Genomic DNA, 27,464 nt, shown 5'->3' with positions numbered 1-27,464 from the left:
AACTTTAGTTTCCTTATCCATGGACAGTGAAATACTGTGCACCCGCAGGAGTCTAAGACGTAAATGTTTGTTCTGTTCCGTCTCTTTATGGTAGGATCTAGTTTAAAATAATTTAAACAGCTTGTTTCTCTAGGTTCAAAATGATGAATGAAAATAATTGGAGTGACAACAGGGGTAAAAGTTGTTTGGGATTACTTGTATACAAAACACAATCTTTCATATAATAAAGATCAGTTAATATGTGGTGCTACCCAGATTTTCTTAATCTGGTTTTCAATCTAAGGCATCTAGGGAAACACTGAATAAATTATTTTTGGACAAGTAATGTATTCCGTATTTTTTAATGAATATGAAGTGTAAGATGACATCTAGCAGTATAGTTCTAGTTAAAAAAAATGATTAAGCTTTTTGGTAAATGATGTGGTTGCTAAAAAGGTTTCAGGCAGATTACATTAGATATTGCAAAAACTATTTTTAATACGAGGATAAACAGGGCTTCCCTGGTGGCGCAGTGGTTGGGAGTCCGCCTGCCGATGCAGGGGACATGGGTTCGTGCCCCGGTCCGGGAAGATCCCACATGCCGCGGAGCGGCTGGGCCCGTGAGCCATGGCCGCTGAGCCTGCGCGTCCGGAGCCTGTGCTCCGCAACGGGAGAGGCCACAACAGTGAGAGGCCCGCGTACCGCAAAAAAAAAAAAAAAAAAGTATAAACAAATATTAGGTGATCTGAAAGAATGCAAGTTCAATCTGGACTATTCTGGGTTAGGGGCTATGTTAGATGCTAAGTAATTGTACTTGTTCAGTATTATTGGACTTGAGGTTGTCTTAATTTTGAATATTACTTTGCTTTTGCTTTTCATTGATATTTGATAAGAAAGAAGAATGTGATTAGAAAGTTGTTTATAGTTGTTTTTTAATAGCCTTTTCTAATTAAAATGTTAGTATGGCCATACTTTGTTTTATTGCGTTTCACAGATACTGCCTTTTTTTTAAACAAATTGAAGGTTTGTGGCAGCGTTGCATCAAGAAAGTCTGTGTCTCTGTCACATTTTGGTAATCTCGAAATATTTCAAACTTAATTGTTATTATATTTTTTATGGTGCTCTATGATCAGTGATCTTTGTTCCTATTGTAATTGCTTTGGGGCACCACAAACCATGCCCAGATAATGTGGAAAACTTGACTGAAATGACAAGAAAGGATTTAGAATATTACATAAACTTAGTTGATAAAGCAGCAACAACATTTGAGAAGGTTGACTCCAATGTTGAGGGAAGTTCTACTATGAGTAAAATGCTGTCAAACTGCATTGTATGCTACAAAGAAATCATTTGTGAAAGGAAGAGCTGATTGACGAGGCAAATTTCATCGTTGTTGTATTTTAAGAAATTGTCACGGCCACCCCAGCCTTCAGCAGCCACCACCCTGATTGGCCAGCAGCCAGCAACATGGAGGCAGGACCCTCCACCAGCAAAGAAAAAATTACGATTCGCTGAAGGCTCATATGACGGTTGGCAGTTTTTAGCAATAAAGTATTTATTTATTTATTTGCTTACTTTACTTCCCTGCTTGTGGGGTCTTAGCTCCCCGATCAGGGATTGAACCCGCGACCTTGGCAGTGAAAGCTCAAGTCCTGACCACTGGACCGCCAGGGAATTCCCAGCAATAAAACATTTTAAAATTATCCCAGCAATAAAATATTTTTAAATTAAGGCATGTACATTGTTTTTTTAGATACGATGCTATTGCCTACTTAATAGACTACAGTATAGTGTAAACATAACTGTTATGTGCACTGGGAAACCAAAAAATTCGTGTGACTTTGCTTTATAATGATGGTCTGGAAGTTAACCTGAAATATCTCTGAGGTATGCCTGTATAGGACTTACAGAATTGAGTTTTTGCTGGGTTTTAACCTGAATGAATCTAATTTAATGGCTCTAATATAGCTAAATATCAGCAGATGAGCTTAAGCTGATCGCTGTAAATCTACTTAGAATATTTTTATTATGTTAGGAATTCCCACTTAACACAGACAGTATCTTAGCATACTTGAGGGTGTGCTTCAACAGAATGGACAAGTCACAGCTTCTGGAGTCCTTTCTTACCTGCAAAATGAGATACTTTCCTCATAAGTTGATGTATATTATTATAATTAATTTATAGTACGGTAAAAATACAAGTGTTATTGCTATATTTTCTGCTTGTATTCTACAAGTCTCTTGGTAATGGAAGTTTTAAGTTCTAATTAATGTTTTTATTTTGAAAGCCTGAACATATTTTCCCACTACAGTGCTTGAAAGCACTGCCTTTGTGCAAACTTTTGTATTCCCCAAGACTTGTGATAAAGTGGAGTTTCCTGTTTATGCGTGTCTGAAAAGATATTTGCGTAATAAACAGCAAAACCTTAAGTGCTCACTTGGTACTTACAGACTTTGTCATTATTAGGAATTGTCAAGGTCAGTATTGCTTTCCTATTGTGTGAATCTACCCAGCTACTTCAGGTTATCGATGAGGGTGAGGAGAGCTGCCTGTGAAAATGGTCTAAAATATTTTCTTCTCTGATTGCTGTTTTTTTTTTTTTTTTTTTGGCTGTGCTGCTGTGGGATCTTAATTCCCCGACCAGGGATCGAATCTGGGCCCTGGCAGTGAAAGCACTGAGTCCTAACCATCCGACCGTCAGGGGATCCCCCTTTTCTGATTCATTTTAACGGCATGGTTATTGTATTTAGTTAAGTTAAATTTCTTCTTGGTAAGATAGCTCCGACGTTTTTGTGTGAATCATTAACAGTCTGTAATTCTGCAGCATGTTTTGGTAACATCTGAATATTGTATTTTCCCGCTACTTTAATAGTCCTCAAAAAAAACGTTTATTGGAGGAAATTTTCGTTGGGAAAATCAGGTAAATTTCCTTGACAAGGCAAAAACGGTTATCACAGTATATTCAGCTTGGTATGTAGTAGGCACTTGATAAATGTTTTTGAATTGGTGGGGAAAATTTAAAAAATCTTAAAAAAAAATGCAGGTGATATTGCAAAGACTTAGAACAGTTGTATGAGAATTTTAAAGAAAAGTCTTCCCGGGACTTCCCTGGTGGTCCAGTGGGTAAGACTCCCAAAGTAGGGGGCCAGGGTTTGATCCCTGGTCAGGGAACTAGATCCCACATTCATGCTGCAACTAAGAAGGCTGAATGCCTTGACTAAGACCCGGCACAGCCAAAATAAATAAATAAATATTAGAAAAAAAAGAAAAGAAAAATCTTCCTGTTGAACAAAGTTTAAATTAATTATTGAAGCAAGTTTAAATTTATTATTTAAGCTATTGTTTAAACAATTTAACATGTTTGGATTAATGAACCAGACATTGCTTTGTCTTCACTGAAAAATTTTCATTTTACTTTTCCTTTTGGGAGCATTGGGTAGCATTATAGAAATGAGGGTATGGTAAAGAAATTCTGTAGCCTTATTTTGGAAAGCTTTATACAACTCAGTTATAAAAAGACATATTACAAAACTTGGTTGCTTAATTGGTGTTAGATATCCACTTGATAAAGTAGCCTGTTTCTTTGTAGTTCTCATGATTTAAAAAAATAGACTATTTTTAGAATAGTTTTAGATTTATGGAAAAATTGAGCAGATAGTACAGTCCCCATTTGTGTCTCTACCACACCCCTCCCTGCCCCCACCCTGTTTCCCCTGTTAGCATTTTGCATTAGTGTGGTACATTTGTTATAATTAATGTACCAATATTATTAAATAAAATGCATAGTTTATATTAAGATTTACTCTTTGTGTTTATAGTTCTGTAGGTTTTGACAAAGGCATAGTGTCATGTATCTATTACAGTATCTTACAGAATAGTTTTACCTCTCTGAAAGCTACCCATGCTTCACCTATTCATTCTCCTCTTCTCCTGAACTGCTGGCCTTTTTTTACTGTTTCTTTAGCTTTGGCTTTTGCAGAAGATCATATAGTTGGAATCATATAGTATGAAGCCTTTTCAGACTGGCTTCTTTTACTTACCATTGTGCATTTATGGTTCCTCCATGTCTTTCTTGGCTTGACCATTTCTTTTTATTTCTGAATAATCCATTGTGTGGACATACGACAGTTTATCCATTCACCTGTTGAAGGACATCTTGGTTGCTTCCAGTTTGGGGCAGTTATAAATAAAGCTGCTGTTATAAACGTTTGTGTATAGGTTTTCGTATGGACATATTTTTGAGTCAGCTGGCTACTTAAATAGGAATGTGATTGTTGCATCATATGGTAAGAGAATGTTTAGTTTTGTAAGAAACTGCTGTACAGTTTTCTAAAGTGGCTGTACCATTTTGCATTCCCCCAGCAATGAGAGTTCCTGTTGCTTCATATTCCTGTCAGCGTTTGTTATTGTCAGTTTTTTAGATTTTAGCCATTCTAATAGATGTGTGGTGGTTTCATTTTTGTTTTAATTTGTAATTCCTCAAAGACATGATATTGAGCATCTTTTCATATGCTTATTTGTCATCTGTATTTCTTCTTTGGTGAGGTATTTAGATATTTTGCCTTTTTATTTTAAAAATTTTAAAACATTTATTTTTTGGGCTGCATCAGGTCTTAGTTGTGGCACTTGAGATCTTCGTTGAGACACGTGGGATCTTTCGTTGCAGTGTGCAGTCTCTTTGTTGCGTTGCTTAGGCTTCTCTCTAGTTGTAGTGTGAGGGTTTTCTCTCTTGTTGCGGTGCATGCGGGCTCCAGGGCACGTGGGCTCTGTAGTTTGTGGCGTGAGGGCTCTCTCTCGTTGAGGTGCGTGAGCTCAGTAGTTGTGGTGCGCAAGATCAGTAGTTGCGGCGCGCAAGATCAGTAGTTGCGGCGTGTGGGTTTAGTTGCCCTGTGGTGTGTGGGATCTTAGTTCCCCGACCAGGGATCAAAACCATGTCCCCTGCATTGGAAGGCAGATTCTTTACCACTGGACCACCAGGGGAGCCCTGATATTTTGCCATTGTAAAATTGGGTTGTTTGATTATGTTATTTCTTACTGTTGTTATTTAAGAGTCCTTTGTATTTTTTGGTTACAAGTCCTTTATCAGATAAATGTTTTGCAAATATTTTCTCCCAATTTGTGACTTGTCTTGATTTTTTTTTTTTTGGTTTAAATTGGCAATTGAGGAAGTGGGCTTGGTATCTGACTTAGGTAAGGAGTTAGTATTTTGTATTTTAAATGTAAAATAAGGTTTAGGAATGTTTATACATAAATAAATTACAATCTTGTCACATGCTCCATATTGTTGTGTGGTTATAAAAGCCAAACAAGCCAGTTTTGGAAATTTGTGGGCCATTTCAAAGTGGGAAAAGGTACCTAGTGATCTTGGGGGTATTTTGGTCCATTTCCTAAATTTTTCTTTGCTCTCCTGTGTGTATATTTTCTATATATTTCTGCGTCTTCCTTTTATGTGTAATTGTACAGAACTTTAAATATTTTAAAGGCTGCTTCTGTCTTATAATTGTTAAGAGTAATGCTGGTGTGAACATTTGGTACATAAGCTTTGTCTGCATTTCTGTTCCTTTGGATAGACTCCTGGAAGTAGAATCTGGATCAAAGATTTTTAAGACTCTTGGTGTGTGTTACATAATTGTTTTCCTAATCTGTTCATTTTGTATTACATTAGGAAGTTTCACATTTTGTAGAGCTTAATTTTTAAAAATGGCATCTTCTTTAAATTCAGTGTTGGGACTTCCCTGGTAGTCCAGTGGTTAAGACTCTGTGCTCCCAATGCAGGGGGCCCAGGTTCAATCCTTGGTTGGGGAACTAGATTCCACATGCCGCAACTAAGAGTTTGCATGCCACAACTGAAGACCCTGCATGCTGCAACTTAAAAAAAGAAAAGTTTCCGAATGCTGCAATGAAGATCCCCGCACTAGGGAACGAAGATCCCATTTGCTGCAACTAAAGACCCAGTGTAGCCAAATAAATACATAAATAAATATTAAAAAAAAATTAGTTTTTACTTAAACATAGTGATAACACAAAGTTAGTCATAATCCCACCTCTCAAAGTGAAACGGAGCAGGACCCTTGGGGCCCTCCCTGGTACAAATCCTTTCCTTGTCCCCTGTTTCTTGTTTGTAGGAAATAGGCTTCATTTAGCCTCCTTGACCTTCCCTGAGTTCCAAAGGGCAGAATCAAACAGTTGTTAATCAGGGAAGGGAGGGAATGCAGAAAGAAAGGAGGAGCAGTCAAGAAACAATAGTACAGCCTTGGGGCTGGCTCCTGGTTTCTCCTGAAGGAATATACATAATATCTTCTGCAGGAACTAAGTCCCCCACCCAGGTGGAGGAGGGTAACTTCTGGCTGAGCACTAGATTCCTGGAACACTGCCCTGTTACCTCACCACCAACTAATCAGAAGAAAGTCACACACCCTGCAGCTCTCACCCCAAATTTTGCCTATTAAAAACTTCTCCCCTGGGACTTACCTGGTGGCACAGTGGTTAGGAATACACCTGCCAGTGCAGGGGACACGGGTTCGAGACCTGGTCGGGGAAGATCCCACATGCCATGGAGCTACTGGGCCTGTGGCACAAGAACTTCTGTTCAATAATGAAAGTACAGCAGTTAAAGTATTCTGGCAGTTTAATCACTCATCAAATTCTGTGTACCTTTCTCTACTTTTCCCCTAAGAGTAAGCATATGTATCTGTGTAGACGTGATCTTATACTTTAAAACAATCATGTTATATGTTGCCTGCAAGTGTTTTTTTTTAGTTCCATGGGCGTCTTTTTAGGTGATTATTTTGTAGATCTACTGTGTTTGTTTCAATGGCTGTATAATACACCATTTTGTGTGTCCTTTCTTTAACCATTTATCCATTCATTTGCAAATATATATAGAGTGCTTGTCATGTGTCAGTTACTGGGGACAAATATCAATGAAAAAAACGTGCTAGTCTTTTACTTCAAGGAGCTTGTATCTAATTAAAGTTTATATTCCCCTATTGATGCTCATTATTTGTTCCCTCCTCCCTTTTTTTGCTCTTTTTATAGGGTGTTATGTTGAATATCCTTGTACATATCTTTTGTATCTTGATGTACTTGTGCTATGGGCTTGTTGAGCCTAAAGGATACTTGCTTAAAATTACTAATTTTTGCCAACTGGTATAATTTTCTTTCATTATTTTTATTTTACATTTCCCTAATCCTTGGAAGGGTTGTGCATGTTTTAATGTGTTTATTGGCCATTTGTACTACAGTGAACTGCCTGTTTTTTTTTTTTGCGGTACGAGGGCCTCTCACAGCTGAGGCCTCTCCCGTTGCGGAGCACAGGCTCCGGACGCACAGGCTCAGCGGCCATGGCTCACGGGCCCAGCCGCTCGCTCCGCGGCACCCGGACCGGCGCACAAACCCGTGTCCCCTGCATCGGCCAGCGGACTCTCAACCACTGTGCCACCAGGGAAGCCTTGAACTGCCTATTTTGATTCTTTGCCGATTTTTCCTCTTGTGTTGTCTTTTCTTGCTAATTTGTGAGAGCTCCTGTGTATTCTGGGTTTTCATTCCTTGTCTGTTTATGCACTGCAGGTATTTTCTCCCAGTCTGTTATTTATCTTTTATTTTAAAAAATTTTAATATTTATTTATTTATTTATTATTATTATTTTTCTGGCTGCTCTGTGCAACATGCAGGATCTTAGTTCCCTAACCAGGAATTGAACTTGTGCCCCCTGCATCTTTCATTTCTTCTTAATTTGGGCTTACCAGAAAAGTTGCAAGATTAATATAAAGACTCCCAGGTACATTTCATTCACATTTTTCAAATGTTAACATTTTACTATATTTGCTTTCTCCTATCATTTAAAATTTAAAGAAGTATTTTTTCTGAACCGTTTGAGAGTAAGTTGCAGACATGATTCTCCTTTACTCCTAAATATTTTATTAAAACAAGGACTTTTTTAATATTATCACACTATGATTATAAAAATCATGAAATTATTTTTGACACAATCTGTAGATCTTATCCAGATCTCACCAGTTGTCTCAGTAATGTCTTCTAGAGGGAAGGGAAATCCAAGATTGTATGCACTGCATTCATTTATGTCTCTTTAGTCGCGTTTAATCTGGGACAGTTTCTGCTTGCTTTTTTGTTTCATGACATTGATACTTCAGTTATGTTAGGAAAGTCTTGGTTTGTGCTTGTGCGGTGTTTGCTCATGTTTAGATTCAAGTTCTGCACTTTTCAGGGAGGAATACCATGGACATGATGTGCTCTCAGTTCCTCTAACCAGATCAGTCCCATCTTTGACGATGCTAACATTGACCATTTGGTTGCAGTGGTGTCTGCCGCTTTTTCCATTGTAAGGTTATTTTTGGGAGTTAACCGTGAAGTTTGCTGTTGGGTTTCGAGGCTTTGAGCCTGTGATTATGGAAATACCCTATCACTCCGTAAACTTATAGCACTAGTTGTAGCTTCCACTGATGATTGTTGCCTCTTGAATGAATGATGATTATGACTTTTCCAAATGGTGATTTTCCAGTTCGATCATTCCTTCTATATTTGTTGGCTCTCTGCTGTAAAGAAGAGCTTTCCCATTGTGTATATATTTTTATATTTATTGTGGATTTATGAAATTTTAGTTTATTCAGTAGATTATAATTCTTTACCATTATTATCTTGGTGTTCAAATTGTACCAAATTTATCCAGTTAATGTTTAACTTTGTTTTTTTGGTTATAATTTTTAATATGTTTAAAAGTATTGATTTCTTGGAACTTCCCTGGTGGTCCAGTGGTTAAGACTCGGCGCTTCCGAAGCAGGGGGCATGGATTCGATCCCTGGTTGGAGAACTAAGATCCCGCATGGCGCATGGTGTGGCCAAAAAACAAAAAACAAACTGACTTCTTTTGGCTTCTGGATTTTGTGTTGTACTTAGTGGAAGCCCTTTCTTGCCTAAACTGTTGATCATTTAAGTCCCAGGTTTTCTAACCTTTGCTGCTTGCCTTGTGAATACTTCCATTGCCTCTAAGCACCACAATGGGGAGTGGCTGGGAATAGAACAGAACGGTGCAGAGAAGCCCAGATGGTTGCTGTGCATAGCCAAAAACAACCATTATAGCACAGAGCTTGTTTAAAAAAAAAAAAATTAACCCTCGGAAATTGAAATCCTTAAGCGTATTCAAACTTCCCCCTTTCAAGCAGTGTGCTAAGTGTATTTAATCTTTTCTTAACGATTCAGGACATTAGGAATATTATTATTTTTTGCTGTGAGTGACACCTCTTCTACCTCCTGAATTGAACAGGAGTGTTTCTCATAAGGTTGAATGACTGAGTCTAGGCCACTTTAATTTGAAGAGTTTTTGTATTTGCTATTCTTAAATTAAAAGAAGTTTTTTTCACCTATTTTCCTTCACTGTCTTTTGCCTGCCAGTTAGCTCTGCTTTCTTGTTGTTACTTCTTTGTTGCTTCTGATAGTCTGTCCTTTCTAATCTGCTGTAAAGTTGGGAAGCCAGATACCCACAATATTCTAATAATCTGGGTTTAAATAACAAATACCCTCAAGTGTGAGGCCCTGGGAGTCTCCCTTAATGAGTGGTTGGGCTGTATGTTTTTTTCCACTAAGAGACATGGCTTTTTCTGACAATGTGGGTGGCAGTGAGGATCTCAGTCATTCATAACTGCTCTTTGAGATAGGTAGGGCAAGAGATGCTCTCTGTAATTTATAGAGGAAGTAATGGGTGGTGGTGGTAACGTTATTATTAGGAGAGCTGGACTTTGAATCTGTTTTTTTCCTCTAAATCTATTATTATTTTTAGTAATACTTCCTTGTCCCATCTATTACGAATAATACTTTCTAGAAAGCTATGTTGTATACTGGCTTTAAGTATGGATCTCATGGATTTTTTATTAAATGTAAGTTTTATTTATTTTTTGTTTTAAAAATTTATTTATTTATTTTTGTCTGTGTTGGGCCTCTGTTGCAGTGGTGGTCTTTCTCTAGTTGCAGTGAGCTGGGGCTGCTCTTCCTTGCAGTACGCGGGTTTCTCATTGCAGTGGCTTTTCTCTTGTTGCGGAGCACAGGCTTTAGGCGCATGGGCTTCAGTAGTTGTGGCACTCGGGCTCAGTAGTTGTGGCTTGTGGGCTCTAGAGTGCAGGCTCAGTAGTTGTGGCGCATGGGTTTAGTTGCTCTGTGGCATGTGGGATCTTCCCGGACTAGGGATCGAACTCATGTCCCCTGCATTGGCAGGTGGATTCTTAACCACTGTGCCACCAGGGAAGCCCTAAAGGTAAGTTTTAAAATGAAGCAGGTTACTAGCACATAATTTTCAAGTTCCTATTGGCCTACAGTGTGGGTCCCAGACTAGAAGTGGGAAGAAGGTTGAGACTGTTAGACTTAATCAATTATCTATTTTATTATCATTAATAATGATTAATTTCATGGGAATTCCCTGGTGGTCCAGTGGTTAGTACTCTGCGCTTTCACTGCTGAGGACCGGAGTTCAATCCCTGATTGGGGAACTAAGATCCCACAGATCTCACGGCATGGCTATAAAAAAAAAAAAAAAATATATATATATATATATATATACCTATGTACATAAATATATAAATTTCATTATCTGTTAGTGCTATTATATACAATGCTATCTGCCTGGAACCCTCTTTGCATGGTTGGTTCCTTTCAGCTCTCAGATTAGATGTTGCCTCTTCAGAGAGCCCTTCCCTGACCTGAAATTACTTCCCTCTTCCTACCTCCCTCCTCTTTTATATCACACACCCTATTTACTTCCTTTATGGCTTAACCACTTTTTGGAAATACCTTCTGGAAATACCTTGTGTATTGTTAATAGCCAGTAAAATGTTAGCTCTGTGATTTTTTATCCTTTGTCCATCTTTAGGGTTTATTTTATCTCATTGCTTAGGTCTTTTTGAACTCCTCTGAGCACCTTCCTTTGCCCAGGAATGAGGCTCTCTGAATTTAAGGACTTCTGTGAGGGCCTTGTGTCTTGTTTACCATTGTATCCACAGAAACTGGAATAGCAGTCCTGTGGAATATGATATAATTTCAGCAAACATTGAATGTAATGACAACATACTGGCTTTTTCACTTGAGAGGTGCATTTGGGGCTTATAGTCTAATGTGCTTTTCAAAGAATAAGCATATGGTGTAGCTGCATTATTACTGATTAATAATACCATTTTATGTGTCATACTACTTTGTATTTTTTTTAAACAGAAATTTTCAATTATGGGATAGCTGGTCCATTTGGTTTGAAGCCATAGAAAATATTTGAATCTTTATTTTTTTAAACACTCTGTGAATCTTAAAGAGTGATTCTCAAACTTCTGTCTGTGAACTGCTCTGACAGAGCAAGAAGACATGCAGGCCAATATTTTGTTTATTTTTATTTTATAGCCAGTATTTCCTTTTAGGTTCTATTTTTGGCACAGAAACTGCATTAGTATGGGAGGAAGACCAGGCAACTACTGTTGTATCCCCAATGTAGTTTGTCTTATTTGCCAAGTGAGGACTGCATTGGGTACTTGGATAAAACCAGGGGAGAAGAATGATTTAGTTGGAGATGTGAGGGAAAATTGCACCTTCCATACCCTGGTTGGTCTGTGGCAAGAAGCTAGCTACCTACTGTTTAACTCTATGCTTTGTTCTGAGTTATTTTTGGAATAAGTCATGTGACAAGTCATGTGATGGAAAGAAAGAATATAGAGGGTAGGAGAAATTGAGGAAAAATTTATTCCCCCTCAGTGTTTCACAAGATGTCCTGGGGGAGAAGGAGTTTGAATAACTAATTTTACCCTTAGTCTGTTTTTAGAGTTTGTTCCATCTCAAAGGCATATGATTAGGTCTTGTTGAATTCTTCTGAATACCTTCCTTGGCCATACCCAGCTACTAGATTCTCTGAATTCAGGACTTCTCACAGTATTTTTTGCTTGGTTGCCTTCCGTTTCCTAAGATGATTTAAAAAAGCCCTTTAGGTATATAGAAAGCTCTGTGCCCATTAAATGATAGCTTTTCCCTGCCAGTCACTGAAAGGTATAAGACTTTAAAAAAAAAAAAAGCAGCAATTTGTTTGAACTTGCACATGTAATATGTTTATTTTTGTTGTTAAAATTGAACCAAACTTCAATCAGAATGAAAGTGTGGGGAACATAAGAGAGGGACAAAATTATATTCTCAATTTATGTAGAAAATAGAAACATAATGGCTTTGAACATGTTGATGAATTAAAAAAAAAAAGGCCAGGTTTTGTGTTTACTGTACAATCATTAAAAGCACGTTGCTGATGATATATCTCTGGAAAATCTTGGTTCAGGCATATCTCCCATTTGGTGGGTAGGAAAAATGAGGCACACAAAATCAATCTAATTTGTCCAAGGTTACGTACAGAAATAAGGAGCGTGTAGATTTCCAGACTCTACCTAATATTTTATCCAGTTAGTTGAAATGTATATGGACTTCAAAGAGGACAGGTGAAGTACTTAATATAGTTTCCTAGCTGTACATAGTAATCACTCAGTTAAATTTTGCTATTATTAATTATTCAGGGAGAAGGTTCTGGTTGCTGATAATGTATATCTTGATGATGTTTTTGAGCACAGAGATAATATTTGTATTTATGCTGGTAAGAAGAAAATTAAATTGAATTACAGTACAAAACTTCTGCAAAAACTTTGCAATACAGACTTTTGTGTTTTGGATTTCTGCTTTCATGACTTTTAGGCCACTGTTAGTTTTAGATAAGAGAAGTTTGAATCTCTGATTCTGTTTTCTTCAAGGGCCTTTATCTGCCTTTGTAGGCGTTTTGCATAGCAAGTACAGGTCGTTTTGTATTGAATGCGAAGTTTACTTTAGTGTCTGGTGTTTGATGATTTGTATAGTATTAAGTGAAATGTTTTAATGTATTGTAGTGTTGAGGATATCTTTGATGTAATTTTGACATGAGTATTACATATTGATTAAATTTCTGTTTCTAAATATTAAGGAGTGCAAATATTTTAATCTTTATATGCCAGGAATTCTGGGATCTTCTTGTTCCCCCTCCTTAAATTGCTGCTGGTGGAGATGGAAGCCCGTCTGAGTGTTAATAAATGCCATCACCCATTCCCTTCCCCCAGCTTTACACTGGAGCCTAGTTTGCCTGCAGCTGCAATGGTAGGCATCTTTCAGGAAGTGACCTTGGCTTGTATTAATCAAATTCAGAACACACAAAAAGCTTCTTGCTAACATGCTGACTTGATGTAAAATTTTATCGCATCCATTTTCTTTCAGAATGAGGCCATCTTGTAAAAAGAAGATGTACAGAAGACTCCTCCAATTTAATACATTAAAAAAGCTTCTGCAAACCATGTTTAAAAAAACACCTAGATTTTAAAAGTAAAGACTCTTTATAGACAAATATGCATAAACTTAGATCATGAACGTTTGGGAGTTGTTACTAGAAAATTACTTGTTCTAATGCTGAATTAAAAAAAAAACCCTCTACATTAGGATCAAGTTTATTTACTATCTTAACTACATTAAATTGCTGTGGAAAATTTATACCTATGAATTTATTTTGGGGCCCTTTAGTAGTTATATATTAAGTAAGATACTTTTGTATATTGGTTATCTTTGGGTGTTCAGAAATGACTGTGGTGTCTTACTCTGTTGGTTTGGGTAAGAAAACTAATGCCCTACATGGAATCATTTTCTTAGGTAGTGGTAGCACCTACAGGGCCTTATAAATATAACTTAAAATTAAGTCAACAAGACTGCTAAAATTCGACCACCTATTGTGTTAATGAGAAATATTCTGACTACAAATTCATACAATTGCTTATTAGTATTTAACTGATCATTGTGATAGAGCAGTTAATACAGCTCTTTCACTTTTATCATGTAACGCGTCACAGAAATCTAGTTTTTAAATGTAGGGTAGTTAAGGTGTGTATAGTACAGATCTTCATTTTAACCTTGCTCAATGTTAAATATAGAATGTTGGAAAGAGTAATGGATTAGTTTACTGATGTTTTCTGCATTTGGGAGAAGTTTACATTAAGAAAAAAGAATTGGAGAGTAGTTGAGTCTATTGCCAAGGGGTTCACTCTTGAGTTTATTGTACATAGGAGTCACTTCTGTGTACTGAACTGTTTGAGGAGAGAAATACAAGAAAAGAAAGCTTAAACCTTAGGAGCTGTACCTGCATTTCTGTAGATATACAGTATGAAAAGTACAGGCATGTTGCACGTTTATAAATTAATGATTAGGAGAGGAGGTGGAGAATCTATGCAAATAAAAAATTGGGGTTAGATAAATACTTTGATTAAATGTCTTCAATATCTGAGTTTTTTTAAAAGCATTTACTGGAAACATAACCAGCATTATCTTTCATCATATTGTAAATTGTTCTTAGAATTGCAGCCTTGTGGAGATAAATCTATCTCTTTAACTTGCCTAAGTTCACCCTTTGTCTCCATACCAGCATTAATGATTGGTTTGTTAGATACTACAGGATAATTTCAAGGAAAATTACTCGATCATTTCTCCCCTCAAATACCTGTTTAAAATACATGGTCTTCAATAAAATCATCATCTTGAACTTAAAATGTTCTTTGCCTCCTCCTCTGCTACCTCCCCTCCCCCCCCACAAAAAAAAAAAAAAAGGGAAAAGGAAAGCCTTGCAAGAAAAGGAATACAGGCAATCCTGGTGGCCAATGAGTTAATGTTCATTTGCAGCCTGAGGGTCAGCGTACAGTCTCTGTTTCCTGATTGGCTGCTAAAAGGTGAAATTGAAACCACTGTAAACTTTTGACCCTGTAGCAATTCTTGTGGAACGCCTTCCACTGGTGGAGCCCAGAGCTTCAGCTCACCTCTCCACCCAACCCCTCCCACCCCCTTTCCTGTATTTATTTTGTGTGATCGTGCAGCACTGCATGCAGTTTTTCCAGGAGATGCGGGAGAGGGAGGTGGAACAAGCACCAGCAGGCGGCTGGCTTCATGCCTGTTTTAGCAATCATGTCATTACTAACTACAGCTCAGCCAGAGATATGGGGCTTGTTAATAAACTGGTCTGCCAACCGGAGTTTTTTAGTTTTCTCCTTAATCTCAAGGTAATTTAAAAAATGCAGAATGGTTATATTTACTGCCATTGTTCATCAGTGGATAGCATCGTAGTGCAAGCAAAATGTATGGCATGATTTCCTGAATGTGTTGAGTTAAAAATAGCTTTCATATTCAGCAACCTTTATACACCCCATTAATGTTTCCTCTGTCTCTCATGATTTTTACACAAATAACATTTTACAAAAGTTTTTTTCTTCTTTGCTTTTGTTATAAAGAAACTCAAATGGCATTTCGGTTCTAACTATGGAAAATAATTGCAGAAGTTATCTGTACATTCAAATTTCGTCAATAATTCTTTCTCCCCCCTTTATTTTTTCTTTGCGGAGGTAAATGGTTTTGGATTTGTCTTTCATTCACCTGTAAATAGTGCTTTATAGTTACCAGAGCAATCCTATGAAAAAGGCAGGGCCGTCCTTCTCTCTTCTCTCCTTTAATATTATTATCAGACTCTGTCTTCATCTTCTGGTTCTTCCTTGTATCCCTGGTTTCCGGTGCAGCGTAGCAGGTTGATGCTCAGCAGATGCTTACTGAATGAACACGGTTTTCATTTCGGAAACCATAGTGGTTATTTGTAGCTGCTTCTCCTTTGCTAATTAGCAGCAGGAACCATAGTTTGCTTTTACTTCTGAGTGCTTGTGCAGCGCCTGACATCTAATAGGTGCAGAACAAACATTTAAGTGAATTAGATGCCTCCCACAGATCACTTTATGAATCTGAACTTCCAAAAACTAGGTTTTCTGAAATCAAGGCTTCTTTTTTAACTGCCTCATTTAAATTTTCAGGTTGGCTCCACATAGAACTAAACATTTATTATAACTTATTAAATGACTGTGTAGAATAAATTACAACAAATCAGCTTGCTCCTTTCTAGTGTACATCACAGGATAGGTGGTAATACATGTCAGGTTTTTTTTTTTTTTTAACCCTGTCCTTACTTTACTAGGCCTGTGTATGCTGTAATTTGAAATAATTCCTGCTCCCCGTGTCAAAAAGATTATGGTTTTTTTGAAAGTTTGTCATCAGTGTATTACCAGTGTTCTCTTGGGTACCAAATACATTTTTCCTTATTTACTTGAGCACATAACTATGGGCTAAATAATAAATTTTAAAGAGAAAATTCTTTTTATTGAGTTAAGTTTATACGGCTTCAAAAACAGTAGCATCTTTTTATATAATTTTAAATTATATAAAATAATTTGTCTTTTGTTACAAAGACAAATTATTTTTTAAAATAAATTTATTTGTTTTATTTTTTTAAAATAAATATATTTTAAAATGAATTTATTTGTTTTATTTATTTTTGGCTACGTTGGGTCTTTGTTGCTTTATTTATTTTTTAAAAATAAATTTATTTTAAAATAAAATTTTATTTATTTACTCTTGCCTATGTTGGTCTTTGTTGCTGCGCGCAGGCTTTGTCTCGTTGTGGCGAGCAGGGGCTACTCTTCATTGCGGTGCACGGGCTTCTCATTGTGGTGGCTTCTCTTGTTGCGGAGCACAGGCTCTAGGCATGCAAGCTTCAGTAGTTGTGGCTCTCAGGCTCAGTAGTTGTGGCTTGTGGGCTCTAGAGCACAGGCTCAGTAGTTGTGGCCCACGGGCTTAGTTGCTCTGCGGCATGTGGGATCTTCCCGGACCAGGGCTCGAACCTGTGTCCCCTGCATTGGCAGGCGGATTCTTAACCACTGCGCCACTAGGGAAGCCCTTAAATTTTCATATGGTATTAAACTTACATCCTTTTTTCCCCTTTCATTATAGCTACAAATTGGTTGCAGTTGATTGTTGCAAGTAAAATCTGGTGTTACAGTTTTGACAAAGGTTATATTTATTGCTTGGTAAATAATCTCAACTGCAAAAATATTTTAAGTTTAGTTTATGCCAATATTATGTAATCTTTAAGTAACCTGATATTTAGTTGGTGCACAAACTTACTCTGTAGTGCTTTGAAGATGGGTGGGCAACAGCTGGCTTTTCCCAAAGATGGTGATTCCTCATCTCTATCTATGATTTTAGGGAACTGAGGAGGGAGTACCTGGGAGTCCTGCCTGCAGCAGCATGGAAAGAACAATGAGTTTAATATGATTAGTAGTAGAATCCTTGCCCCCGTCCATGTTCAACGGCAAAAGAAAAACACGTTCAATAATATTCAGTGGCCTGTTTTTGTCCAGTCGGTGTTTCCAAGCATCAGCATCATGTAGTTTGGATTTTCCTCTCTGTCATATCCCCTCCCCCAGTTTGAATCTTTGTTCTGGCCTCGAGGCACACCTTCTCAGACTAGCTATTAACAAAGCTCAGTTTGATCTCCCCCAAGCCCCCGATAGCTTTCTAGTGGTGCAGGTTTTGATAATGGGGATCTCATCAGTCACCTTTCTGTTATTTATAGTAGAAAAATTAATGTCATACCCTGCCCCCTCCCCCACTGCGATATTTAATATTTGGGGGTTGTGTAATTCAGTTTTTATGTCGGTCTGATTTGACTTTGTGTGTGTGATTGACTAAAGTCCAAACTGAAAAGGAGTAAGGATAAGGTTGTTTTTTGGCTGTGCCGCGCGGCTTGCTCAACCAGGGACTGAACCTGAGCCCTCGGCAGTGAAAGTGCAGAGCCCTGACCACTGGATCGCCAGGGAATTCCCAGGATAAACTTATTTTTGATGAAGGTAATAAGTACAGTCCCAGGAAATATGCTTTGATTGTTGCCTTTGCAGAATCTTGGTTCTAGGCAAGTTAACTGCAGTTCCCCAACAGTTCCATACTTTACGGGATCCTGGTATATAGTACTTTTTAGACCATCTGCTCCTTGCAGGTTCCTGGTAGGCAGGCCAGTCATTGATCTTTTGACTATTTGGGGACCTCTCTAATCCAACTGCATACTTCCCGGGAGAGGAGAATTTTATAGATGGTGTTCCTTTGGGTCCTGGGGGTTGTGGGTACAGATTGGCTGGGTCAGCACTCCTTTGGATAGTTCTCACCAGGAGTATGACAATGTTTGAGTATTAATGTAGGCTGTCTCGCCAGCCTTTCACGTTAGGCAGCAGACTTGTTTCCCGGGTCAGTCATTAGGGTACTAGGTACATTCTGACTCAAATTCCTTTTCCTTCCCACCCCTCTTGTTCTTAGGTACTAATGCCACCCCACTGACCCCCGTTAGCCCCCCAAAAGGGGCAACAACAAAAGAACTATTTCTGAAATGAAACTTGATTTAAAATTAGGGCCAGAAAACCTTGGATTTTCTTTACAGGACTTCTGCCTACCTTTTCCCCCTTCACTGTCTTCTAATTAAATTGGATATAAAAATTCAAGTTATAGGGACATCCCTGGTGGTCCAGTGGGTAAGACTCCATGCTCCCAGTGCAGGGGCTGTGGGTTTGATACCCAGTCGGGGAACTAGAGCCTGTGTGCGTGCCGCAACTAAGAAGTCCGCATTGCTGCAACTAAAGATTCTGTGTTCCACAATGAAGATCCCGCGGGCCACAACTAAGACCCGATGCAGCCAAAATAAATAAATAAAATAAAAATTAAAAAAAATTCACGTTGTAAAACATTGAATTCATTTAAAAACTAAAACTGATGATTGTGTTTTCTCCTATTTTTTAATTTCATTGTACTTGGTAATTCTTGTTATATTATGTGTCAGATAGTCTTGTTTGGCTAATAATTGTTTTTATTTATTGAGCATTTGTATACTAGGTACTAATAAGTAATTTAAGCATTTTCACTTAATGTTCACAAGAGCCTTAGGAGGTGTGATAGCCATTTTAAGATGAGAAATCTAAGGCTCAAAGATGTCTTTAGTTGACCCAGGGGTACCTAACGAGTAAGTGAAAGAGCTGGGAGTTGGTTGAGTCTAGATCTGGTGGGCTCTGAAGCTTCTGCCCTTTAGCCATCATGCTAACAACTAGCTATACTATTGTGGATTGGAAGATGTAGTCCAAGAACCACCTTACTTATGGCATGTATCTCAGTTATAAGCTAGAGACTACTGTGCTTATCAGTAGACCTGGTACTAGATATATCAGTTCCTTTTATAACTTTAATTGCATGGCACTGATATATTACCAGGGTTTTCCTCTTTTCCCTTTGTTATCCACGTTATAATGTGATATCCTTCCATCCTCAACGAGCCCCAGTCCCTCATTTTCGCACTTTTAATTTGAGTTTCAAAAGTGCAACAGACCGGGCTTCCCTGGTGGCACAGTGGTTGAGAGTCCACCTGCCGCTGTAGGGGAACCGGAAGATCCCACATGCCGCGAAGCGGCTAGTCCCGTGAGCCATGGCCGCCGAGCCTGTGCGTCCGGAGCCTGTGCTCCGCAACGGGAGAGGCCACAGCAGTGAGAGGCCTGCGTACCGAAAAAAAAAAAAAGTGCAACAGATCCTTCACATCATGCAGCTAGATTGTGGTTGGTTGTCTTCTCTATGCTACATGTGGATTGGCCATGGCTGTGATGTATTTGTTACTCGGAACTTGTGAATATATCATTTTTTTCTTCCATCCTTCCTCAACAGACTTGCCAATTCCAGTGTGAATGCTATTAATTTAAGGGCATAGTTATGGTTCTTGTCTTTATAGATATCTCTAGAATTAGCAATAGTTAAATTATTGCTTTATTGATACATTTGGAAAATCATAAGTGATGTTGAGTGTTTTTATTGGCTCACTTTCTTGTTGCACTAGAGCCTGCTCCACATCTCCTCAAGTGCAAAGTCTGCTGTTCTTTATGTTCATGTATTTATTGCAGTTTATTTTGAAGAACTGCCCCTCACTTACCTGTCTCCCATTTAAAATTATTTTTTGTTGGTGACTCAAATGATACACCCTTTCCTAGAGGGGAAGAAAATATCCAGGGCTTTTTTGTGTTTTACGCTTCTCCTTGCTTGCTTTATCCATCCATCTGGTGGGTATTTATCTTTTTTTGACTTCAGTATTTAATTAGCTTCTGACAGGATATTTATATTTAATTAATCGATTAATCAGTTAATCGATTAATTAATTAATGGCTGTATTGGGTCTTCATTGCTGCGTGCGGGCTTTCTCTAGTTGCGGTGATCAGGGGCTACTCTTCGTTGTGATGCACGGGCCTCTCATTGTGGTGGCTTCTCTTGTTGTGGAGCACGGGCTCTAGGTGCGCGGACTTCAGTAGTTGTGGTGCACGGGCTTAGTTGCTTCGCGGCATGTGGGATATTCCCAGACCAGGGGCTCGAATCCATGTCCCCTGCATTGGCAGGCAGATTCTTAACCACTGTGCCACCAGGGAAGTCCTATATTATTTTAGATTGTTAATTTGTTGAACATTACTTTTGGACTGGTGGGAACGTCCCAAGTTCAAATTACCCAGCTGGTTTCATCACTTTTCAGGACTTGAAGGTGATCTCCTTTATCTCCACTTTGTGTTATCCATGTTTACAAACTGTGACAGACTGTATTGTGTATGCCCTGCCTGATTTTTATTTTTTTTATTAAAAAAAATTTTTTTTAGCAGAAGTAGTAATATATGGCAAAATAAGGCATCGAGCTCAAATTCCCAGGAAGAGGCCTTATACTTGATAGCTTTTTGTTGTTATTGTTTGTTTCTTATGTCCAGGGAAGGGAAAGGTGGGAAAAGTTATTTTTTGTGTGACTAATAATAGTACTTACATAAAGAAAGGGCAATAAAAATCAACACCCTTTTTTTTTTTTTTTTTTTTTTTTTTTTTTGTCCTCAGGATCAAAATACTTGCTGAACAGTGGAGTCAGAGACCAATAAAAATAAACTCCTACTTGAACATCATCTGACTGGTTAGCCAGGTAATTCAGTTTTACTTTGGATCTTTTGTGATTTTTTGACGTCAGCCTCTGAAGGTACTGCCCTCTTCTTGATTTATGGTTTAATCTTAAGCTTATTTTATGTGTCATGCTTTCCTCTTTAATAATACTATTAGTTGAATGAAGGCACTTGGAATAAGTGAATATATATGTGTATTCTATATACAAACATAAATTTTGGGGGAAGGGTCGGAACTGTATATTACGGTTTAATATGAGACACTATCACCTGCCCACTGTTTCCTTAGGTGTGAATATTTTAATGGCACATAGTCAAAATCTGAATCAGCCCCACCCATTTTGACTATTTCACCTTGTGAAGACCAGTTTCACCGGATTGCTTGTGCTGGTGTACAACATTTCATCTAACTCCTCTCCTGACTTTTATTATTGCATCAGAATAGGAAAAATGAGAATAGAAAAATTGTCTGATAGCTAAGAAAGCAGTTATGCTTTTCTTAGCTAGTTAAATTTCTTTTTGCTGGTAACATTATTGTTTTATTTTGCGGTACACGGGCCTCTCACTGTTGTGGCCTCCCCCGTTGCGGAGCACAGGCTCCAGACACACAGGCTCTGCGGCCATGGCTCACGGGCCCAGCCGCTCCGCTCCTGCTTCAGCCTCCCTTTTCCTGGTATATTTCCACAGCTTTTGTCTTTTATGACGTTGACATTTTTGAAGAACACAACCCCTTCCCCTCCCTTATTAGAATCTTCTTCATTTTCTGTTTGTCTGAAGTTTTCTTGCAATTAGAATGTGGTTATGCGTTCTTGGCTGGAATACTGCATAGGTGATGTGATCCTCCGAGAAAGATGCACAACTTCTGGAGGCACATGGTGTATTCTGTCCCTCATTGGGATGTTAATTTTGATCACTTGGCCAAGGTGTTGCCAGATTTCTCCACTGTATAGTTTTTTTTCCTTCTTTGGCAAGCAGTAAGCAGTCTGTGGGGGAGACAATGCTGGTACCACAATTCTCGTCACAATTTGCCCTAGATTTAGCATTCATTGATGATTCTTGTCTGATCTGATTTTTTACCATAATGGTTCCAAAATGGTCATTTTCTTGTTTCATTCCCAGTGGAGCTCTTTTAATGACGCTCCTGTGTCCTTGTGGAGAATAGTATTAGAGACCAAGATCCCTGTGTGGTGGAGGGTAGGTGTCCTTGTTGCTTCTGGGTTGTCTTCTCTTCTTGACCCTTACAGTGACACAGCTAGAAAATATATGAATGTCTATACACATACATACATAAATATACTTGTTCATAGCAACATGAATATATGTAGTTTAGAAATCATGAGTTTATGTCAGTATGTCCAGTTTCACTCCACAGCTACAGGGTTCTTTCTTTGCACCTCTCATTTCATATTTTTATGTCCTTTTTTTTTTTTTTTTTTTTTGTGGTACGCGGGCCTCTCACTGCTGTGGCCTCCCCTGTTGTGGAGCACAGGCTCCGGATGCACAGGCTCAGCAGCCGTGGCTCACGGGCCCAGCTGCTCCGCAGCACATGGGATCTTCCCGGACCAGGGCATGAACCCGTGTCCCCTGCATCGGCAGGCGGACTCCCAACCACTGCGCCACCAGGGAAGCCCTTTAAGTCCTTTTTTAAAAAAATTTTTTATTTATTTTTGGCTGCATTGGGTCTTTGTTGCTGTGTGTGGGCTTTCTGTAGTTGCAGCGAGTGGGGGCTACTCTTCGTTGCGGCGCGCAGGCTTCTCATTGTGGTGGTTTCTCTTGTTGAGGAGCATGGACTCTTGGGTGCATGGGCTTCAGTAGTTGTGGTGCACGGGCTCAGTAGTTGTGGCTTGTGGGCTGTAGAGCACAGGCTCAGTAGTTTTGGCTCGCGGGCTCTAGAATGCAGGCTCAGTAGTTGTAGGGCGTGGGCTTAGTTGCTCCGTGGCATGTGGGATCTTCCCAGACCAGGAATTGAACCCATGTCCCCTGCTTTGGCAGGTGGATTCTTAACCACTGCACCACCAGGGAAGTCCCTTTATGTTCGTTTTTATGCCATGAGAGCTCTGGTTCCCAACATTGTCAGTACATTTACTCTTTTGCTCTATCCTATAATACATCTAAAATAATTTCAGAATTACTTGACCATTTCACTGTGACCATTTCACAGTAAACAAACTTACTTAAAGTGAGTGAAGAATTTGTATATAGTTCTCCACTTCCCCAAGACTGAGAGTAAATCCTGTATTCTTTTTAAATTATTGATTGATTGATTTATATTTAATTTATTTGGTTGTGCCAGGTCTTAGTCGCGGCAGGCGGGCTCCTTAGTTGGGGCATGAGAACTCTTAGTTGCGACATGCATGTGGGATCTAGTTCCCTAAGCAGGGATTGAACCCAGGTCTCCTGCATTGGGAGTGTGGAGTCTTAACCACTGTGCCACCAGGGAAGTCCCCCCCCCCTACCTTTTTGTAAGATTTGCATATTTGTATTTCTTTTTTTACTTTTTATTGGAGTTGATTTACAATGTTGTGTTAGTTTTAGGTGTAAAATCCTGTATTCTTAAATTACTTGAATTAGTCCTCCCTCCTCCTACTTTACGTTCCTTCCCCAGTTTTATTTCCCACCCTTACTTTCTGCATAATGTAGTTATGGTATTTGTTTGAAATGAAATGAGATTTATTTATTTGTATGCTTGAGTTTCAGTTTGTTTTAAAATGCTCCTTCCCATTCTGATTGGTTATGTTTTGATTATGTAGAATATGAACACATTAAGTCAAAATTTTACAGAAGATACACATTCCCTTCTGTATCCTTTCTACCCCATTCTCCCCATTCTTGGAGGAAACTATCTTCAGTGTTTTCTGAAGTATTTCCCTGTGTTTCTTTTTGTAATGACAAGCAGATATATGTATAATATGTTTTATTTTTTCTTTTTGTTTTCACAAAAGGTAGCATACTATGTATATTCTTTTGCACTTTGCTCTTTTCATTTACTGATATCTCCTGGAAATAATGCCATATCATGCCAAAGGGGTCTTTCCCATTCATTTTTAAAAATCATGGTAAACTTTACATAACATAAAACTCACCATTCTGACCACTTTTAAGTGTGCGGCTCAGGGACATTAAGTCCCCTCACACTGTTTGCAGCTGTCCCCACCATCCATCTCCAGAATGTTTTCATCTCCCTACACTGAGAACTGTGCCCATTAAACACCAATTCCTCACTGCCTCTTTTCCCAGCCCCAGTCTCATTTATTTTTTACATAGATGTATAGTTTCCATTATGTGCATGTAGATTATTCAGTCAGTTTCATATGTATGGATATTACCTGGTTGTTTCCAGTATTTTGTGATTAAAATAATGCTGCAGCGAATAACCTCATGAATATATATTTTCATATTGTTGGGGGTATACCTTCAGGATAGATTCTTGGAAGTGAGATTGTTAGGTTGAAGGGTAAATGCATCTATAGTTTTTGTTAGATATTGTCAGATTACACTCTATAAGGATTATACCATACGGGTTCCCACCATCAATATGTGAGAGCGCCTGTTTCCCCACAGTCACGCTGTACAAGTTCTTTCCCTCGGCGTGTTTTTTAAGATGGATCCACATTTTTGTGTCAGAAGTTTCTTTCTTTTTATTGCTGAGTAGTATTCCATTGTGTTTCCTATTTTTGGCTGCTACGAATAAAGCTTCTAGGAACATTAAAGTACAGGTCTTCAGATTTTTTTTTCCTTCTTGATTAAATACCTAGGAGTGTAATTGCAGCACCTTCTGTTAAGTGTGTGCTTATCTTTGTAAGAAATTGAAACTGTTCTCTAAAGTGGCTTACCATTTTATATTCCACCTGCAATATATGAGAGTTCAAGTTACACATATATCTCTTCTTTTATGAAGTGTCTGTTCACATTTTGCCCATTTTTAAAATTGGGTGGTTTTCTTATTGTATGAGTTAAAAAAAATGTTCTGGATACAAATCCTTTTCAGATATATTTTGAGAGTATTTTCTTCTGGCCTTTGTCTTCCCTTTTCATTTTCTTGATTTATCAATTTTTTGCTCTTAGGATTAATCCTTTTTTAATGTGCTAAGAGATCTTTGCCTATTGTAAGGTTATGAAGATTTTTCTGCTTTGTTTTCTTGTAGAAGTTCTATAGTTTTAGCTTTATATTTAGGTCTGTGATCCATTTTGATTTAATTTTTGCATATGGTGTGAAGAAAGGATTGAGGATCAGTTTTTTAAAATACTGACATTCCGTTCCATGGCTGTCTATTGAAAAGACTCTCCTTTTCCCATTGCATTGCTTTTGGTAACTTAATCAACTAACTGTGTGTGTGTGTGTGTGTATAAATACATACACAAACATATACATACATATATACATACTTACATATATACACACACACACACAGATGTATACATGTATATAAAATCAGGATCTATTTCTGGTCTTTATTCTGGCCATTGATTTGTATAACAGTCCTTATGCCCACATATATTGTCCTGATTCCTGCAGCTTTTATAGTAAGGTTTGAAAGTAGGTAATGTGAGTCTTTCAACAACTTCTTCTTTGCCATGATTGCTCTGGGTAATCTAACTCTTTTGATACAAATTTCAGGATCAGTTTGTTAGTCCCTACAGTTTTGTCAGTCACTCTGAGAAACTGCCGTGCAGAATACATCCAGCTTGGCCATCCTGAATGCTGGTTATTATCTTGTCCATTCAGCAAGATTGCTGGACTTTGTTTGGGTTCCTTATCCTTGTGCTGTGATCTGGAAAAATTGTTGCTTCCTGGTAGGAAGCCTGGCTGGTGGTAGGGCTCATGTTGTCATATTGGTCCATCTCCCCCCAGCTCGCAATTGTTTTCCTGATCTCAGGGACCACAGTTTTTCACTGCTTATTCTCTGGTAATCTGAATATAGTTTGTTCTTACAATTTGTTCAGTTCATGGTGGGATGAATCCTATTATTCTCTCTTGGTCTAAAATAGAAGTCCCACAGTTGATTCTTGAGTTCATTAAAAAAAAAAAAAGCCTCTTTTCATCCTTTGCAAAAAGGTACAGAAAGATGTCTTTATTAACCATATAAGCTTCTTTGAATGTATTTTATTTATTTTTTTGGCCACAGCATGCGGGAATCTTATCAGTAGTTCCCCACTGTGCCCCCTGCAGTGGAAGCGTGGAGTCTTAACCACTGGACTGCCAGGGAAGTCCCTGAGCGTATTTTATTGAACAACTTCTGAGACCAGAGGATTAATTTCTCTCTGGAAGTTTTCCTGAGGAATATAGGATTGCATTTCTAAAGTCTCTTTTATTTGTTCTTGTATCTTGAGACTAGGAAACCAGTCCAAACAAACCCTACTAGATTTCACTTGCAGTCCTATAAATATGAGTGAAGTCATCTCCTCTCCCGGTTCCTCAGATTTACTAAGTCTCTGGCCTACTTTTGAGGCTAGTCCCTATAAGCCAAGAATAGGTACCAGGCCCATAATTGTTTTTTTTTTTTTTTTTTTTTTTTTTGTGGTACCCGGGCCTCTCACTGCTGTGGCCTCTCCCGTTGCAGAGCACAGGCTCCAGACATGCAGGCCCAGCGGCCATGGCTCACGGGCCCAGCCACTCCACAGCATGTGGGATCTTCCTGGACCAGGGCACGAACCCATGTCCCCTGCATCAGCAGGCGGACTCTCAACCACTGCGCCACCAGGGAAGCCCCCCAGGCCCATAATTGACTTATAAAGTGTGAAGTCTTTGCTTGTTAATGATGGGCTTGTCATGCCTGATTAAATGAGAATTAATCTCAGTTATGACATTCATGATATGGACTTGATTGTCCAGTTATCGTGATAAATAGGTTGACAGATGTTTATTAAACCTATGCAGTTAATATTATTGACATGAAAAGTAGAGAGACTCAGTTTTTACTTTTATATTTATGTTTTTCCCTGAAATTTGAGGACATCGGATCGGGTGCCACTTAAAATGTTTTTCTATTTATTTTATTTTTATTTTATTTTATTTTAATGGCTGTGTTGGGTCTTAGTTGCAGCACGTGGGATCTTTCGTTGTGGCATGCAGGCTTCTCTCTAGTTGTGGCGTGCGGGTTTTCTCTGTTCTAGTTGCTGCGTGCAGGCTCCAGAGCGCGCGGGCTTAGTTGCCCTGCGGCCTGTGGGATCTTAGCTCCCTGACCGGGGATTGAACCCCCATCCCCTGCATTGGAAGGCACATTCTTAACCACTGGACCACCAGGGAAGTCCCTGAAGTATACTTTGAAAAACAACGGTGAACTTGCTACTTGAACTTAAGAACTGGAAGGTTGTTAGGTGTATCAACTCCCTGTGTATTTCTTCATGAACTCATCCTGCTTCTATCCCAGAAGTCACAGTTATCTTTAATTGTGGTTGCTTTTTAAAAACGTTTGAGAAACCACACGTGTGTGTTCCTGAACGATGTTTAGTTTTTCTTGTTTTGTAGCTTTACAAAAATATAACGAATGTAATGTACTTGCTTTTTTACTTTTGGTTGCTTGTAAGGTTCTACCATGTTGTGTATGATTTATTTATTTTTGCTACTACTATATTGTGTTCTTTTGTATGGCTTTATTAGAATTTATTTTTTAAATTTGGGATTG

General features: G+C 38.5%; 1 protein-coding gene across 5 annotated transcripts in view; it reads left to right on the top strand.

Moving 5' to 3' along the window:
- NCOA3 (nuclear receptor coactivator 3) overlaps positions 1-27,464 on the top strand; it is a 122,228-nt gene that overhangs the window by 41,583 nt on the left and 53,181 nt on the right. For 2 of the 5 annotated variants that reach the window (XM_032604577.1, XM_032604579.1), the window contains exon 2: positions 20,780-20,861. The exons of the other annotated variants lie outside the window; for them this stretch is intronic. The gene's annotated coding sequence lies outside the window, so the exon portion shown is untranslated. The remainder of the gene's footprint in view (positions 1-20,779; positions 20,862-27,464) is intronic. 5 annotated transcript variants of the gene reach the window in all.

The sequence above is a fragment of the Phocoena sinus genome, chromosome 15 (assembly GCF_008692025.1).
Source record: "Phocoena sinus isolate mPhoSin1 chromosome 15, mPhoSin1.pri, whole genome shotgun sequence".
In the NCBI taxonomy this organism is placed as follows: domain Eukaryota; kingdom Metazoa; phylum Chordata; class Mammalia; order Artiodactyla; family Phocoenidae; genus Phocoena; species Phocoena sinus.
Note: the sequence above shows the minus strand (reverse complement) of the source record. Positions and strands in the feature narration are given on the sequence as shown.